Source organism: Podarcis melisellensis (genome assembly GCF_964234715.1).
Source record: "Podarcis melisellensis genome assembly, chromosome: 1".
NCBI classification, from domain to species: Eukaryota; Metazoa; Chordata; class Lepidosauria; order Squamata; family Lacertidae; genus Podarcis; species Podarcis melisellensis.
Genome location: NC_138528.1, coordinates 119,286,879 through 119,301,522, shown reverse-complemented (window position 1 = coordinate 119,301,522; position 14,644 = coordinate 119,286,879). Strand labels below are relative to the sequence as shown.

At 41.8% G+C, this 14,644-nt stretch overlaps 1 protein-coding gene across 1 annotated transcript in view; it reads right to left on the bottom strand.

The window, feature by feature from the left end:
- The window catches only part of GLS (glutaminase), a 72,438-nt gene that overhangs the window by 15,087 nt on the left and 42,707 nt on the right, over positions 1-14,644 (bottom strand). The gene's annotated exons all lie outside the window — the stretch shown is intronic.

Below are 14,644 nucleotides of genomic sequence, written 5' to 3'. Positions count from 1 at the left end.
GAAGACAGCCCTGTTTAGGGAATTTTTTTATGCTTGATGTTTTATTGTTTTTAATGCTCTGTTGGAAGCTGCCCAGAGTGGCTGGGGTGGCCCAGCCAGATGGGTGGGGTATAAGTAATAAATTATTATCATCATCATCATTAGGGCAACTGTGAAAAACTTCCACAAAAAACCCTGCATGCAGAACTCTAGTATCCGCAAGAAGCCTCAGGGTCATCTCAAAACTGAAACTGGTGTGAGGACAAAGCAAAGAGGACACCTTCACCCTGGTATGGCTCCCCTTTATTACATACACAGCCCAACTAGACAACAAGAAAAAACACAACAACTCCGATATGGCTAATTTGACCCAACAGCACCCCCCCCTTTACACACAAACAAAACTCACTGCAGTCAACTTTAGGCAACCAATCAACAAAAACATGAATGGAAAGAGAACCTACTTTCCCTGTGACACTGACACACAAATTGCACACATAACACTATGTAAAAGTGTATCTCCCCCCCATTCCTCTTCTCCCCCAAACTCATATTGCCTATAATATTAGGGTCTCACATCAAATTTAACTGACTTGTAGGAAGGGCTCTATGAACTGAAAGCAGAGATGCTGTACACTTGTTACCCAAGGAAATCTTAATAAAAACTTTATATATATATATATGTTGATATGGCGGAAGATAATGCAATGGCACAGAATGAATAAAGAAAGACTACAATATATTCTGCTTTTGACTTTGCCGGCAACAGCATTGATTTTCGTACTGTACAATTTTGCCAAAAATAATTGTGCGCTCTCTCTCTCGCTCTCTCTGTAAAGCACTCAGTCTGGCTATTCTGGTACAGCACCCAGAAAGATGGTCTAAACTTCCCTACCCTACCAAAACCATGAAACTCCCCAGTTTTGGGGTGCCACATTATTTTTAATCATGTCACTGCAAGCAAGCAAAGAGGAATATCATCAATACCTCAGGAATTGGACAACCCGGGAGATGGTGTTGGACTTTCGGAGGAAGAGAGGAGAACTAGCCCCATTGTACATCGGGGAGGGCTGTGTGGAGAGAGTCTCTTCCTTTAAATTCCTAGGAGTTTATCTCAGTGAAGATCTTACTTGGAAAATAAGTACAACCCAGGTGGTTAAGAAAGCCCAACAGAGACTCCATCTCCTCAGAGTATTGTGAAAGAACGATGTCAATCAACATCTGATGATCTCCTTCTACCAATCAACAATAGAAAGTGTCCTTTCATACTGCATCACGGTGTGGTATGCTGGTTTGACATCAACTGATAGGAATTGCCTACAGAGGGTGGTGAATACAGCACATGATATTATGGGCTGTCCCGTGAATCCGCTGGATGACATAGCGGAAGAACGTTGCCTCAGGAGAGTGAGGAAAATTCTCAGGGATGATTCACACCCTGGCCGGCACTTTCTTGATCTCCTGCCCTCAGGCAGAAGATATAAAAGCATGATTAGTCGCACCAACAGGGTAAAGAGCAGCTTCTATCCGTGGGCTGTTAGGCTGCTGAATGAAAAGATAACAACAGGGCAACTGACTTTCGGGTTTGGTGGGTTTGTGTCAGTAAACGAGGGGAATTAAGACTAACAGAACTAAGTGGGGGGCGCTCGTGTAATCTCACTGCATACAAGTTGTACAAGTGACAATAAAGTATTTCAATTTCAATTCTCAGGAGAGAGACAGCTCCTGGTTTGCCCCCTAGGTGGTGCACAGTCACAATATTGTAGTGTCTGTAGGTTGTTTGATATTTCCCCCCTAAACCCTCTGCCTCCCTACAAACGCACTGGCATTAACTTCACAATGCTGTTAGGGTAGCTTTTATTTTTGGAGGCCGGTGGCAGCATTAACTCACAAAGCTGCTTCCAGGGATTTCATTTTGGAACCACAGATGCAGAATTAACTTGAAATGATGCCCACCTAAGCATTTATATTTGCACAGATACCTCCCCCCCCCACGCCCCCACAAAGTCCCAGCTTGCTCTCAGCCGTTTCAAAAGTCGAGCTGAAAATACAAGTGTAAGGAACCCAGAAAAGAATAACAGCAGCAGACTATGGATCGAGCGGGAAGCTCTCCCAGCCTTCACTCAAATCATCTTAATATAGAAATTCGTTATCTACAGAAGGAGGCAATTTCCGAAGATCGAGAATTATTAGACAAAAGAGCCGGACGCAACAATAATTTGGATTTCCAAGATCTTCGAAAACCGTACTAGGTGTTAAGTTCAGTAAAGTAAGAACCCAGGAAGAGCCAATGACCCACCTCGGGCAGGATCCTGTTCTCAGTGGCGAACCGCTGTGACACCCACCAACCAGACCTGGACGCAACAACACTCACAACTCCCCATTTTTGTTTCCAAGGAACCTGCATTCAAAGACACGCTCGCTGACCGTGGAGATAAAAGCAGCCATTCAAATGTGCCACTGGAATCGTGGCAATTGTTTTCTGGGTGTCTTCGTGGAGACATGCAAAACATTCTCTTTAATAATGTGCCCCCCAACAGACACGGAACACACAGAGAAAGCCAAGACTATCACCAGAGCGAACAGCTCCTCTGCTCACATATTAGAGGACAGTTTCCCAAACTTGGGTTTGCTGCTGCTGTTTTTGGACTGCAGTTCCCATCATCCCTGACCACTGGTCCTGCTAGCTAGGGATGATGGGAGTTATAGTCCCAAAACAGCTGGAGTCCCAGGTTTGGAAAACCCTGTAAGCTACCCTTTCAAGGACACCCTCCCCAAAAACAAACAGTCTCCTCCCAGAGCAACATCCCATAAGGCCACTGTTACAAGTTAATTTCATCCTCCCTGTGCACGAGCCAAAGCACTCTGAATTTATGGGATGTGCGTACGGATTTCACCCACTGTCAACGCATGAAAATTTGGATATGCACTGGTTTTCGTTTCTGGGCTTCTCATTGATTTCTGATCCTGTGGGCAATGGCGTTTTATTATACCAACTGACCCAGCAAGTAGACTGATGGAGAAACCCTAAAATGGTTTGGCTTCTTTTTCTCCCTTAAGCTATCTCTCAGAGGGCAGCTATGAGGTCCCTTGAAAGCAAACTTCTGGGGTTCCACGGACTGACACCAACTTGGACTTGTCATGTTGTGCGGATGCCTGACTATCGTCTTCCAAAGCAACTACTCTATTCCAAACTTAAAAATGGAAAGCGTAATGCTGGTGGACAACAAAAGAGGTTCAAAGACTCTCTCAAGGCAAATCTTAAAAAAAAAGTAGTATAAACACTGACAACTGGGAAACACTGGCCTGTGAGCACTCCAGTTGGAGAACAGCCTTTACCAAAGGGACGTGGGTGACACTGTGGGTTAAACCACAGAGCCTAGGACTTGCCGATCAGAAGGTCGGCAGTTCGAATCCCCACGACGGTGTGAGCTCCCGTTGTTCGGTCCTAGCTCCTGCCAACCTAGCAGTTCGAAAGCACGTCAAAGTGCAAGTACCGTATTTTTTGCCCTATAGGACGCACTTTTTCCCCTCCAAAAATGAAGGGGAAATGTGTGTGCGTCCTATGGGGTGAATGCAGGCTTTTGCTGAAGCCTGGAGGGTGAGAGGGGTCGGTGCTCGCTGAAACCTGGAGAGCGAGAGGGGTCGGTGAGCACCGACCCCTCTCGCTCTCCAGGCTTCGCGGACCTCTCCGCAAGCAGTGGGAGCGCTCCCGCTGCTTGCGGAGAGTTGCCTGCATGCTGAAGCCTGTGCGCGCTGAGATCAGCGCGTCCAGGCTTCGCGGACCTCTCCTGCATGCTGAAGCCTGCCCTCGCTGAGCTCAGTGCTTCCAGGCTTCGCGGACCTCTCAGCAAGCAGCGGGAGCCAGCGCTGGGCTCCCACGACTTGCAGAGAGCTGCCTGTTTGGGGGCTGGGGTTGGGGGAAGCTCGGGCGGGCCTCCCCCTCCCAGCGGCTGGGAAAAAATAATTTTTCCCTTTATTTATCCCCCAAAAAACTAGATGCGCCTTATGGGACGGTGCGTCCTATAGGGCGAAAAATACGGTAGATAAATAGGTATCGTTCTGGCAGGAAGGTAAACGGCGTTTCCATGCACTGCTCTGGTTCGCCAGAAGCAGCTTAGTCATGCTGGCCCCATGTACGCCGGTTCCCTCGGCCAATAAAGCGAGATGAGCGCTGCAACCCCAGAGTTGGTCACAATTGGACCTAATGGTCAGGGGTCCCTTTACCTTTACATGGGCTTTCAAGATGCTCGAACTCAGGATGAAAGAGAGAAACACGCTAAGAGGAAGGCATGCTTGGCAAACCCTCACCATGATCGACTCCCGCCCAGAAACCAATGTCCCCACTGTGGAAGGACATGTGGATCCAGAACTGGCCTCCACAGTCACTTACGAACTCACTGTTAAAACCGTGTTTATGGAAGACAATCTTACTCGGCTATGAGTGATCTCCAAAGAAGATCACATTTTAATATCTGTCTGAAGCCACAACAAGAAATCCTACGTAGCTTTGGACTACTGTCACTGATAAACTCAGTGCTCGCAGAAATTCAGACGGGTGCCATTGCCATCAAATGGGAAGAAGAGAAGCATTCGTGGTGTGTTCCGGCAACTCTTTTTTCTAGAAAAATAGCCCTGGCTATACTACCATCCACCTCGGTAACTAAGATAAGGGAAGACTGGGAGAAAAAAAATTGCCTGAAAATAATGAATTGGCAATTAATGGGCTGGACCAGATCTCACACAGCCAGGAGAGCTTCTTGATAGCTGAAACAGATGACAACACACACCTTTGGATATCAGAAGTATACAAAATACTGGCTGCGTTCCCTCCTGACCTGCAAAGATCTTGCGAAAGATCATCCATGCCCTTGTAACCCGCAGATCGACCGCGGCAATGCACTCTGGCTGCCCTTTCAGATTACCACAGTCCACCTACTCAGGGGAATAGCTTTGCTGTTAGCTCCAGGAGCCAATTCAAAGCACTCAGATTCTGACATTTAAAACCACACAAAGACTGAGGACCACATACCTCAGAGGGCCACTCCCTTTAAAGGACACACTCGCAAACAGGGAGATGTTTGAACAGTTTGGGGATGAAGGAGGGAATCAAAATATTTAAGGGGTTGGAAGTCGCAAGTATTTTAGGCTTTCTCGGCTAGGAACAAAAAACAGGATAACTCATTGGGGACATGAGAGTAGTTTGTAAATTTGTGCACCAAGGTCTGTGAAACCCTGCGGAAAATGACAGAGAAGCATATGATGAGCAGGATAGATGGTAAAGAGAGGTTAGAATTTGGGGTTTCCCAAACTTGGGTTTGTTGATGTTTTTGGACTACAGTTCCCATCAACCCTGAACACTGGTCCTGCTAGCTAGGGATGATGGGAGTTGTAGTCCGAAAAAAGAAAAGCTGGTGACCTGAGTTTGGGAAACCCTGGGTTAGATAAAGAGGTGAGATTTAATTATATATATATATATATCCCTACAAACCAAGATTGTTTCCTACTATGCCTACTGAAAATGCAGACTTAACATTAATCTCCACAAAAAATGTTTTTCATGTATATTTTAATCACAAAATATGTATTTAAATGCTATGGGTCACAGTCTATGTAGTGCTAAAGGTTACAAGTGTGCAGAACGACTTCTGCTTGGTTGGCGAAACATTCTCTCCTCTCCTCCCCCTGCCCCCCAAACCTGCTCTGGGTTCCCACCCAACCCCCCCAGAGCAGATTTAGGGGGCCTGCAGGGCACATCTGAGTGAAGGAGAGAGAGGGGTGCAAGTCTTGTTGCGCTTAGCAGACCTGCTTTTGTGTGTGCCAAAAGTTAGTTGAATACCACTCATATTATCTCAGTGCAGGCATTTCTAGACATATTTTATAAGGAGTAGCATTTTTTTTTTATAAGCACCCATTTTGGAACATGTTTTGAGTTGAAAACTGTATTGTTTTGTTTTTGCTATTTATTTTGTGTTTTTATTTTTGAGGCTTTTTCAGTTAATTTGTTTTTCTGACTGTATGGAACCCAGTTCAGCTACTGATTGATTGTGTGACTGCGGAAATGGATAAAAGCCCCCCATCCAAACTATCATCAGTGCAGGTAAGAAAATAATAATTTTATTTTTTATCATCTACAATACTGTCTTATTTATTTTATAGACTAGTACATTGATGATTGCTTTCATTTTATGAATCAATGGTCTCGTTAGATAGTAAAATTCATGTTAATTTGCTGTTTTAGGGGTTGTTTTTAAAAATCAGGAACGGATTAATCCGTTTTGCATGACTTTCTATGGGAAAGCGCACCTTGGTTTTGGAATGCTTTGGTTTTGGAACGGACTTCCAGAACGGATTAAGTTTGCGAACCAAGGCACCCCTGTAAGATTTATATCATCTGAGAAGAATGAGAATTTAATATGGGAAACAGTGGGAGCACATGGGGAAAGCCACAGGATGTAACAAGCCTTTAAAAAGGAGGAGACCACAAAATCTACAAGTGTCCTATCAGCCCTTAATACATTTCTAAACAACGTTAAGTTGGGTTTGGGATTTTGCTTTTAAGGAAATCACACATTCCTCAGCAGGTAAATCTGCTGGTCAAGGGGAAACTGACTAGAAGTCATAAGCATAGCAGGCAAACAGGCAGGCTTCTTACCTCAAACACCTTCTACTTAAATTGCATTCAGAATTTCAAATCGCCCTCTTTTAAAATGAAAGTTACTGATCTCATACCTATGAAGTGGGTTAAGAATCGGTTCTACAGCGGAGGACTATAAAATTGACACATCAGATTACAAGAGGCAAAACTCAATGCACTGGAAGAGGTAAGTGGAAGGGAAGTACACACCCAAAATATTTGGTTCAGTAAATCTAAATGGAGCAACACATTCAGAGAGTTGATACGATTCGACTACAGGCAGAGATCAAGGAAGTGAACTTTGAAGTATTAAAGTAAGAGAGCTTTCAGAAGAGGCAGAGGAAGATCAGGAAAGTCTGTAGCCTGAATACAGGAGAAGATAACCCAATTTCCGCCAGTGGCATAAAGGAGAAAAAAGATAGTTTCTTGTGAAGTTAACAATGTTAAGGATAAAAGCAGACACTGCTAGGAAATGAATGGGGAGTATCACTGACATTTGGGGTTAGAGGTCAGAGCCTTTAACAAAATCCATTGAGAAGAAGTAAGAAGAGACCTCAAGATTTAAGTGTACGTTTGAAGGAAAGGAAAATGCATGAATTGAGTTTGGATGTAAAGACACAAGCCATGGTTTGGGCATCAGGGCTGAATGTTGGGCTCACACATTCCCTTCTCCCAATAGGAACACTGAATTTATTCCCACAATGAATGATTTAAGTTTGCCATTGTTTTCCAGGTCAGGCAAACTCTAGCTTGTGCAAACCATGTATTGCCTCCAAACCCAAACTAGAATTCCATTTCAAATTCTGCCTTCCACCTCTGGTTTGGGGTAGACAATGGTTTCCCCAAACCGTACCTTACTCGGTTTGGATGTAATGGCAAACCATGGTTTCCCCAGATTCGGATTAGAAGGTAGGAACCTGAAGGTTGCACGAAACTGTCAACACTAGTGTGACCCATTAAATCAATGGAATTAAGTTAGTAATGTCCATTTGTTTAAATGGGTCTACTCAAGAGGATGATTTTGTGTGATACAGTCCATGAGAACAGAGAAGGAAGTCTAAGGCTCAGCCCTGAGCGCCAAGCCACGGTTTAGCAACCACATCCAAACTGGGCCAAAAAAGTTGACCGTAGTGCAAGCAACAGAGAATGTCCAAGAATTATTGCAAATTTAGAAGGATTCACCATTACATGCACTACCTAAAAAAACCAAGGGAATAAAATTTGTATTTTGTGTGTTCTCCTTTGTTCTTCTCTTTCTTCTCACTGTATTGGAAAGAAAGAATAAATGTCTAATTAATATTGAAATCCAAGCATGACGGCATTTACAATGCTTTTCATCAAGTATCAAAGGATTAAATCCAGGGAAAAGTTTATTAAAAAAAAGCTCATTTATTAAAAGAGGAGAAAGTGTGTTCTTCTCTTGCAGGTAACAAACACATCTTAAAAAGAAATTAAGAACTGTGGGGAATGAAACTTGGAAAAGTTTGTGTCACATCTACACAGAGAAAACAAGAGTTATCTTTTTTAAAAGCAGAAGGATATAAGGAAGATGGTAATGGGAGATATATCATCTAGAAATTTTATTATTATAGAAAAATGACACCTGGATGTGTAAATGGGCCCAACATCACTCCAAAAGATTTCTTTAAAATGTGGAAAACTTGGGCAGATTTTCCTGAAAGCAATCAGAAAAAATAAAATGGGCCTCTTTAGTTACTAAAGTTTACTACCTCCTTTTACATAAGATTAGGAAAATTTCAAATGTTTAATATTTGGCAGTATTTTAATCCAACAAACGGCTAGATATTATTATTTTCTTACTGCCACATTAAAGAATATACTATTTTGCAACATCAAGTATATATATATTTAACATCAGGTAAATTTTTCTATACCTCTCAAGAAACTAATGAGAAACTAAGTACACAGGAAAGTTGCATGCAGTTAAATCAGTTTTTAAAAAAATCAATGTTAAGACTATTATTTCTGAGAAATTTTTAACAATGAACTAACTACACTGACAGGTGGAAGTTCAATAGTGTGGGCATGTTAAACATGTGACAATATTATGGGGGGAATCTTTTAGATCTCAAAAATCCAAGATCTCAAAGAGTTAAATGGCGAAAGCAGTCTCTTAAGTTCACCATTACAAACTAGAACGAACTTGTCTTCAAAACAAGGTAAATAATAAATCATGCCATTCCTACATTCTCTGGTTTTGGATTTAATGTGTGATTCTGTTAAGATTCTGCGCATGCAGTCGACATGGAGCATGCTTGATGACTAAGGAAGGCGTATAACGTGCAAAATTCCTTTACTGTTAAACACAAGAAACTCTTACTGGATTGCTGTGAACCACGTGATCACTGAAGCAGTCTTTTGTCTGGTGCCTATGTTTGATATGTGGGTCTATTTACTCAATTTTACTTGCAAAGGTTTCACGCAATTGCTGCCTCCTATTCACATCTAAGATCTTCTTCTTATCCCAGGTAAATCTGGACAGTGTTTCCAGGGTGGCAGCTGAACTTTCAAAAGGATCTTTGTCTAGTGTTGGGAACTGCCATTCCTGGGGACAATGCAACAAATGCCCTTGCGTGTGACACTTTTAGCACACCTATGCAAACATTATGAGCCAGGGGGTGTCCCCCCCAAAAAAAAATACACTTGTTGAAAAGCTCAGAATTTCCTAGTCAAATCCAACACAAGCAAAGGGAAGTTCACCATCACCAAAGCCAATAATTAAATGTTTTTTAAAGTGGAATTTTTTGAACTTTTCCGAAGCAAAAATAATAAACCATGCAGATCAGCAACTTTCCGATGAGTTAAAAAAACAAGACCAAAAACCCACAACACACCACTAAGAAACAGTATTTGAAAACCTGTTCAAAACCAAGGTGAGAGCCCAGTAGAAAAGGCAACTTTTGTTTTGTTTTTTGGTTTTGTATAATATTTTAAGAAATATTGTTTAGAACCAGATTTCAGCATTTGGGGATCAGTTGAAAACCCCTAGAAGTTCTCAATGCACGATAATAACTTTTGAAGCCACCAGTTATAAAAGATGAAATCAATTTATCTATTTTGAAATTTAAAGTGGTAAATCTCTAAGATTGGCTAGACTTTCATCCAAATTGTATATAGCCTGCTTGACTGTTTTATTCAATCCTTTAACCAATAGTATAATTAAAGTTACAAGGACAGGCATCCTACCTGTTAGCATGGGAAGGAACACAGATTTATAACTGGAGAAAACCGTACCACACCAGACTTACGTTGTTCGAGATCTGTGCATCAGGTTTTCAAAGTTATGGACATCTTGACAGCTGAATTAAAACTCTTAAATATATTCATGGATGTCAAACAGACTTTACTTAAGGGACAAAATATAACAGGTGTGATTGTGAACTTTAAATGGAACCTGCAATATTGCTACAGAATTGTGTGAAAAGGTCTAAATGAACTATGAAATATCAAATTTATTTTGCTGCAAGAATCTGTGAAATAAAATGAATGACTGGATGACTGTCTTTAAAAAGTGGCAAAAGCAGAAATGTTTTAACTTAATGTTGATGTTGAACCTGGAAATAATGCCCAAATCTTTGTTTTAATTCATTATTGAAATATGATTTTGTACCACCATGTTTGTTTCTTCACACTAGCGTGGTTTTTGTAATCTGGGTTTTGTTGACAAATATGAAATGAAAAATGGGACGCGGGTGGCACTGTGGTCTAAACCACTGAGCCTTGGGCTTGCCGATCAAAAGGTCGACAGTTCGAATCCCCGCAGCAGGGTGAGCTCCCGTTGCTCGGTCTCAGCTCCTGCCCACCTAGCGGTTCGAAAGCACGTCAAAGTGCAAGTAGATAAATAGATACCGCTCTGTCGGGAAGGTAAATGGCGTTTCCATGCGCTGCTCTGGTTCGCCAGAAGCGGCTTAGTCATGCTGGCCACATGATCCGGAAAAACTGTCTGCAGAGCAGACAAATGCCGGTTCCCTCAGCCAGTAAAGTGAGATGAGCGCTGCAACCCCAAAGTCGTCCGCGACTGGACTTACGTTAACTGTCAGGGCTCCCTTTACCTTTATGAAATGAAAGCCTTCCAAACTACTCGGTTTTTAACCAGTTGCCCAGTCCACATAGGTGCTAAGACATTTAGAATAATTGTTTGTGCAATGCTGGTCTGCAGCTGGATGTTTCAGGGATGGAAAAAATTAATAAACCTTGCATCCGCAAACTTCAGAGAATCAGCTGAAACGTGAGTGCCGCATATCGACTCAAAAAATAATGCTCACTAACCACAATTGTCAGGTACAAGGATTAAATCAGCCTTGAAAGAATACACTCCAGGGAAAAGAATGCATTTAGTGTGAAGATGATCCAGAGAAGATGCTGAGTATCTGTTAGCTCAGTCGGTAGAGCATGAGGCTCTTAATCTCAGGGTTGTGGGTTCAAGCTCCACGTTGGGCAAGAGATTCCTGCATTGCTGGGGGTTGGACTGGATGACCCTTGGGGTCCCTTCCAACTCTATGATTCTCTTTCTTCTTTTCTGCAAGGCACAAAATTGGCTTTGCAGCACTAACAGCCACAACGAACTTGTAAAATACCGAGCAAATGTGGCAATATTTTTTAAAGGACATTGCTCAAAAATGGGGCAGGAATATTGGGAAGCAACCTCTATTCTCAGGTGCAGATCTAGAGAACAGAAATAAAAATAGATGTTGCATGACAAGCCGAGGATTACCTAGCTTAGTATGCCGTAAATCTATGTTCGAGTTAAGCTGGAGTACTAGGATTTGAGATGATTTAATGCTGTTTGGACTTTAGTTTCTCCTGCTTGTGCCTTACATATGACTTTGATAATAATTAACCTTAAATAAGAAAAATGAGCTTTTGGCATCCTCCTAAGGAAGCTAGCATGAAAGGAGGACTGGACAGGAACACCTGACAAGCGTCTTTATTACTTGAAGTATACACAGCTTGTGGACCAGATTCGGGGGCAGAGGGGATCTGCATGACAAAGCTGTTCCCATCATTTAAGGGAAGAGGGAAGCCTGTGGATTTGGGATCACCCCAACCACAGAGATCAATCCACTTGGTTCTTATATTCTGGTTCTTTATACAGATCTACTAGCACCCAAACAGTGACAGTTGAATTTTGTTTACCTAGCAAGTTTCGCAGGACATTTTCAATCACCAAATCTACAAGTACTTCAAATAATGGCACAGTGAATGTCTCACTACAGAGAATACGAGTCACCTAGCAAACTGCGTTTCCCTCTACTGATTTTGGATCCCCTATAGATGGGACACAAAGTTTGAAGGCTACTTTTTTGTATATGATAATCTGACGCTTACTGGGAAGAGACTTAAGATTTAATATTTATTTCAGATAAACTGCTCGTTATCAAAACCACATACAGAGGTTTTAACGTTGCTCAGTAAAATAATTAAAAATAAACACCACCAAGCACACACTGTGTGTCATATGTTATAGCACAATCCTATACAGTCGTACCTTGGTTGTCGAACGCCCTGGAATTCGTACGTTTTAGCTCCCAAACGCTGCAAACCTGGAAGTGAGTGTTCCAGTTTGTGAACGTTCTTTTGGAACCCGAACATCCGACGGTGCTTTCGTGGCTTCTGATTGGCTGCAGGACCTTCCTGCAGCCAATCAGAAGCCACAATTTGGTTTTCAAACGTTTTGGAAGTTGAACGGACTTCCGGAACAGATTCCGTTCGACTTCCAAGGTACGACTATACTCAGCAGTATGTTCTACAGACTTCAGTGGAGCTTATTCCCTAGTAAGTGGGTATAGAATTGGAATCTCAATGGCATGTACAGTGGTACCTCTGGTTACGAACTTAATTTGTTCCGGAGGTCCGTTCTTAAGCTGAAACAGTTCTTATCCTGAGGGCAAAGTTTGCAACCAGGAGCAGCTACTTCCGGGTTAGCGGAGCTCATAACCAGAAGCATTCGTAACCAGAGGTACCACTGTATTATCAAGACCTGGGGGAAAAGTACAAACAACAGTATTTCCAAGAAGTGTGCGTGTTGTTTTGCCTTCCTTGTATTTCCCTGCCATTTCCCTTTTTTCTTTGGCTTCCATTCCATTCTATACATTTTGCATTATTAGTAGTTAGTCACAATAACCAAATCTATAAAGATGCAGCAAGGTGCACAAGATTAAACCCGGGAGAAACCAGTCATTTCTGAATGCAGTTAGCTGTGTCTAACTGTGGCCAATGATTTCAGTGAACTAAATTTTTTTTTTTAATTCTCAATTGGCGTTTACAGTCACAATCCCCAGAATTATGTGCATGCACAAAGGCAGAAAAGCTTTTTGAAAATGATTTTGCACAGCAACCCTACCTGCCAAAGAGGCAATTTTTTTGGCTGTTGGGAGCTGCTTTGATAAAAAATAGCAAAGGAAATGTTCATCTGTGTGATCAGTTCTTGCCTACACAAGCATACAGCTTGTAAAGGATATAACATAAGGTATTAGACTAATTAGACACTTGTTTAAGCTCAAAACTGTATGACCTAGTAAGGAAGCATCATTATATAAGTTACATAAACCAAAGTGCCCAGTGCATGAATGTATGGCATTTCTGATAATTTGCAGGGAGGGGTGAGAATCACCTGTTTTTGCCAACTGGTCCTAACTAGCCTTTCACCCACCACCACCCTAAACCAAAGATTTTTCAAACACTCAGGAGTGCTTCTTCAGTTAGCACAATGTTCTACGTCAGAAATGTGGGTAGTGGCAGCAAATACGGCATGCCGCTGTTTGGATTCAAGCCAACATGTTCCCAAAGCACCACACCAAATGTAATGTTGCTCTAACAAAAATTGCAGGACTAGACAACGAACAAGAGCTGTTATGCAAAAAAGTTAAAATTACAACTTTAAAATGGAACCAAAAGCTGGCTAGAGCTTATACTGAACTCTCAATTACTTCAAATTTATACAGAATGCTATTTTGATGTAAACACAGGAGATTATGGAAAGTGTTTTTATTCCTAGTTTCAAATCATGGATCTAGTTGCTATTGAAAAGGAACAAAAAAATACAAACTGAGCAGCTCAAAATAAAATTTATTATGATACAAAAGTGTATGTGCTGGAGATACATAAATAGCATACAATGCAAATGAAAAAAATGGGACACATGACATATCACTTCAACTGAAGCAAAAGCATACAACACATGCCAAAGCAAAATCTAAATGCATTTACATTTCCAAAGGAGCATTAATGATGGCAACAAAACAGGAAACGGGAAAAGAAATACGACAAGTAAAATGCTTGAATATCAAGAACTGTTATTGCCGTGAACACAAATGCACATTAAGCTTTATTAAGAATATTTAGACAAAAGCATGCTAATATTCTATCAGCTTTTAATAACATATTCATGGTCTTGCTCATCTGACAAATTCCCCACTGGAATGGAGCCACTGCTCTGTTCAACCAATAAGCTGAGTTCACATCCTTTTTCTTAAGGTCATATAGAGCATTTTCATACACGAGGTGCTTCAGATGGTGTTGAATGCAAAACCTACATTCGCCAGAATGTTCATTCATATTACATTTTCTTTTGCAGAGATGCTCACGTGGCTGGTTTTGTTTCACTTTCTGTGAACGCTGGGCTTGTCGTTACACACAAATCAGAAATAAATTTCAAATAATGAACGCTGGTCAAAGCAAAGCAGCTGGTTTAGCCAGCCAGAGTCAAGGTCTCCATTTCATACTTTATGACAAGCCAGGATTAATAGAAAGTGAAATCAAATGCTGTAGAGGAGAACACACAAACCTGAGGCTTGAGCTTGTTTCAGCTCATGCACATAGCAGTGAAGCCTGTATGAAAGGTTTTGGACAGTTGAGGTTGCTCATTCATATTGGTCCAGGCATTATGGATTGCATCCAAAGAAGTCATCTCTTTTGCACAAGTCCCTTCTCTCTTCCTATGTCATTTCCCCCCACCCCTCCGGAGTATTGCAGAGAGGAGAGGGAGGGGAACTTTCATTGCACAAG